Below are 5,142 nucleotides of genomic sequence, written 5' to 3'. Positions count from 1 at the left end.
AAACCAATCAAGCCAATTGAAAACTTAGAAATTCCATCTTTCAACATTTTTTTTTTTTGGCTAAGGATCAGAAAGAATGCATTAAAGAAAAATTAAAGGGATTACAAAATCAATGACAAGAAACAAATGCAGTGGTCTTCATTTTTCGCATTGCCATCAGTAGGAAAATCCTAACATCACAGAAGAAAAGTTAAGTAAACCTAAACCAAGGTCAACCTTCCACATTCATATGCAATTCTCATTTTTCACTGTCTCTCTATTTATGCTTTTGTGTTAATTTCTATCATACATTTATGTTATATGCCTCCTAATTGTGTATGTGTGTTTCCCTCGTCCCACATTTTGATCCATATCTTTCTCTATGCATGACTAATGTGATTTGGAAAATGACTCTAACCTTACCCGTCTTGAGTTTGTAATAAATTAATTTGGGGAAAAAGATTGCTACTTGGTTGGTTACATGTGCATGTGTTCTCTTGTGTCCAAACATAAGGGGTGGTGAAAAAACCACCTTGCTTCTAGTTGGATGTTTGTGCCCCTTCCCTAGTTGATCCTCACAATGACGCAATGACCACGTGACCAAGTAGCAATCCCCATCCCATTAATTTGTGTAAAATTTCTGTCTCATCTGAGATATATAAGTCACAGCCAGGGATGGAAAGCTGGGCTTAATCAAGAACCTACCCTACCTATCTCCTAATGATTCAGTTAGATATAAATCAATGTTAGGAATGGAAAGCAGGTTAAAGTGAGCACCTGCCTTAAATTTGAATGTATTTGATTGTATTGGGATTTGAATTTGGTGATTTGAAAGTATGAAATTTCGGACTTACTTAAATGCTTATAAGTTTGACTTTCTTCTTTCTTTGGTAAAAATAAATTCATTCAAATAACATGCACGAGATACATAAGATTTGGATATGAAAGTACTCAAAACCAAGGAGTGGAATATGATTAAATTGTCTAGCATACTATGGACAGGGTCTTCTATACTAGGGGATAGGCAAAACCGAAAGCTTCCCTATAGATAATGTAGTAGACACAACTTACAGAATAAGTGGATACATTACATAAATCCTTGGAAGTAGAAAAGGCTACAAAAGGAGTGGACATGGCAAACAAAACCGTATGTATTTTTCCTACTATGTGACTGACATTTGTCTAAGACTCCTTATTTCCAAAAAGCCCATTCGTCACTTGTACTGGACAAGCATATGAAACTAGGCCTGAAGTTTTCCGATTCAGAACTCCAGCCAGGTTTTCTTCTTCGGCAAAGGTAGTAACAACAGAGCTATTGAACTTCAGCAGGAAGAGCTAGGTGTGTACAAGCATACTAATATTAGCAATGATGATGACATCAGAATCAAGAGAGATCATGTGGTGAAAACAGAGTTGGAGTATGTTACGGGTGGATCATACACATCCGTCCTACTTAGCCAGCGACATAGAAAGAGAAATACAAGAATATTTACAAAAGAGGACTAGAACTAGATTCTGAGAGGGACTCTCAGAGGCCTAAGTCAGTGGTGCAATAAATATGAGTTCTAAAGCAGAGAATGGAAAAAAAGGGGTAGAGGTCAGATCCCTTCACCTGGAGTATATTGTTCTTTTTGCATGTAAAGAGGTTGGAGTATGTTTTCCATGTTTTCTCTTTACCATGGGTCCCACTCTCGTGGGTTTACAAAATCTAGAAGGTACACATCCTTGATTGCTACGTACAAAATATCCTATTTGCCCGACGGTGACACGCTGCTCCAATGTTTGTCTATGAGAGTCCCTTAACAAGTGGTGTGTCATTATAGGTGGGTTAATACCAGCAAACTGGTGGTTCTTCAATCATGGATCCAAGATTAACTATGACACCTCCACACGGGGGGCATGCTCTATTCCTTTTGGAAAAGTTCCTTATGCTTTTCACGTCAAGTCTTCTCATTGATTGAACCGTTAACTATAGAAAAACCGATGACATACACATCCCTCATTTTTTTTTTTAATAAAATTGAGGACTTGCATTATTATAATGGTTTTTTATATCGCATAGTTTGTGATAACAAACTCCTGAGTGCATAGCTCCATAAAATTTCAGATGGGTTCAATAAATCTATAAGTTATTTTGCTAAAATCATGTGACTTTAGAGAGAGAGAGAGAGAGAGAGAGATTTAAGGGATTCAACGAGGAAATGCAGAGCCTTGGAACTCTGACGGAATTTTTCAATAGTGGCCTGACATCACTATTGTAATATTTTCTGTCCCTCTCTATTCACCCCACATCTGATTCACACCGTTCGGCACTTCTAGCGGGTCCTTTTGTGTAGCATCTGCCTACCATCTGTCCCTTCCACCCTCCAATTTAGAAATCAATCCTATTTGGCAATTAATTTGGCATTCCCTTACCGCTCCCAAAATTGATGTTTTCATTTGGCAATTCCTTTTGAACCGTCTCTATCATAGAAGCCCCTTATATTGATGTACGATGTCTTGTATTCTATCGCAGTTTAATCCAGAGAATACTGATGCAACACCTAGACAAGTAAGGTTTCTTTCTCTGTAGTGCAAGCAATATTGAGAGGTATGAGGACGAGCCTTGTAACCCTATTCTCTATTGATAGTGAAGCAAAATCTCATCTCACCGGGGATGCGGGCAACCTTGTCGAATCTTGTAAAATCTGTGTGCATTGTTTGTTTTGTTTTTACCATTATCTTCTGCATCGTTTTAGAGTTGCGTTTATATACCTTATCACCTTGGGGACTCAACATTCCTAATACCTATCCTGCTTGTAACCACTTTCCTATTACCACGGGTCACTTATATATGCATTGTCCACTATTTGCCTGTATTTGGTCCTCGATTATCCATTTTCCATTCACTTTAATTAGCATGAATACATCAAAATGGATTGGGCACATCTTATCCCTTAGATCCCCTAAAAATTGCAGAAAAAAAAAGAGTATCAATTTTTCGTTCACTCCAATTAGCTTGATTACATCAAAATGGATTGGCCACATCTTATTCCTTAGATCCCTTAGGCTGTGTTTGGTTGCAAGGGAAATGGGAAATGGGAAATAGGAAATGAGAAATGAGAAAAGAAAGGAAAGTGAAGGGAAGGGAAGGAATTTTTTTTTCCCCTTTTGAGTTGTTTGGCTGCAATAGAAGTGAAGTGAAATTAATTTACCGGAGTTGTTTGATTGGATGTAAAAGAGATGTAAAATTTTAAAAAACTTGCAATCCAACCAAACTTGCTAAATTGTAACTAGTTACACTCCTTGTTATTTGGTGAGAATGTAAAGGGTGGTATTATTTAACCGTCTTACAACCCTTGTTATTAGGCGGTAGTAGGGGTAAGGTTGCATACAGACCCTGCAGTAGTGGGAGTCTCGTGTACTCACTTGCTATTTTATATATTTACCGGTAGTAGCGGAAATATGAAACCTACACTTAAAACCTAATATATAAATTTTGACCAATTCTGATTAACTTGAGTCTCTGTTTCTTTTGTTTAGGCTAAAGATTTTTGGGTAACTCTTTGATAAGTTGGGAGGAGTTTTTGGTTTTGAAGCTTAAAAATTAAGAGTTTCACCTCTTGACTTCTTCCCTAAGCAATTGTGGGGAAGCAATTTAAGCACTCCCAGCCTCCTTGCATCATTTGTTTTACAAGAAAGCCCAGTTCTACCACTGTAAAATTGCAGCACATGTATGAAGGATGTTCCATCCATACTTGTAAATGGCTAACCCATTTATTCTATTATGTTTTTCAACTCAATATTAGTCTCTTCCACCTTCAATTTCTTGTTAATAAAAAAAAAACAACGTAAATATGTTAGGCTGTGGTTAATTTGCTCTACATTTTCTAGAGTCGTCTGTGTGGGTTGTATTTGCAATCCTGATTATCACACAGACCCATTGTCAAACAAGTGTAGAGTACACCCCAAAACAAAAACGATATATATAGGAAGTAAGAATTTCAGCTCTTCTAATCCAAGTATATTCGACCCTTTCTCTTTATGGTCAGTCACTATTTGAAATTAGGATTAAAAGAAAAGAACATAGAAAGATTGGTATAGATGAAAATAATATGCCTCAAAGCTTCATACCAGAAGAAACCCACCCCAGCCCAGATTAATATGATCAAAGAATCAGAATTCAATTTTCTGAGTTGTGACCTGAATAAAGTTCGAGATGACACAAGAAATTTTGGTTATGAGTTCGGGCGGCAATGCAACTTTCAGGTCAGAGGAACAACATTTCCAGTGAGAGTTTCTTGCTTGCGCTTACGCTTACGCTTACGCACCCACCCTGTTGTTTCTCCAAGGCCTGTAATGGTGGTTGGTTCCTTATGGAGTCTTCTTAGATGACAGACAACTTCCTCCTTTGTCGTCCTCAAAATTCAACTTCATTTGAAGCACATCTGTTTCCTGTGGCTCTGAGTGAAGAGAGAGATCGTCTAAGATGAGAGTTGCAAGCAGGGTGAGAGAGAGAGAGATCATGAGAGTAAGGTTTTATTTTTTCTTCCTATTTTGGTAGGGAAATAAGAAGGGAAATTTTAATGGATAAGTGAAATTATTTTTACATCTAAAATATATTTTCCTTGCAATCAAACATCTAAAATTTATTTCCCCTGAGAAAAAAATTCCACTTTTCATCAAGAATTTGCATTCCCCTTACAACCAAACAGAGCCTTAAGGATTGCAAGAAAAAAAAAAGGAGTATCGGCTTCTATGGCGTAGCTTTTTTGGCAAATATGGCTAAGCTATAATGCAACTTCTCATGATCATACTATTGAGTCTGTTGCATCCATTATCAAGAAAAGTTAGTACCTGGCTTTTGACTATTTTCCTTTCAGTCCAAGGGAGTAGTTCTTTAAGAGATACTCTTCACAAAGCTTAGTCTCCCACCATACCCATTCATTAAAATTAACATAAATAGATCTTCTATTGGCGCTTCAAGTAATTCTGGTTGCGGTGGTGGTATTTAAAGATCATATTGGATATTTTCTTGTTGGTTTTGCAAAGTATGTGATCATTACATGTACTTTTATTGCAGAGGCCATTGCTATACGAAGTGCTCTTCAAATTGCTATTGCCAAGTGAAAGTAATATATTAGACTGTAATAGTTATTTTATAGGTGGTTTTTTTTTTTTTTT

This window comes from Macadamia integrifolia, chromosome 4, assembly GCF_013358625.1.
Source record: "Macadamia integrifolia cultivar HAES 741 chromosome 4, SCU_Mint_v3, whole genome shotgun sequence".
Lineage (NCBI taxonomy): Eukaryota > Viridiplantae > Streptophyta > Magnoliopsida > Proteales > Proteaceae > Macadamia > Macadamia integrifolia.
The sequence above is the reverse complement of the archived record's forward strand: the minus strand, read 5'-3'. Positions refer to the sequence as shown.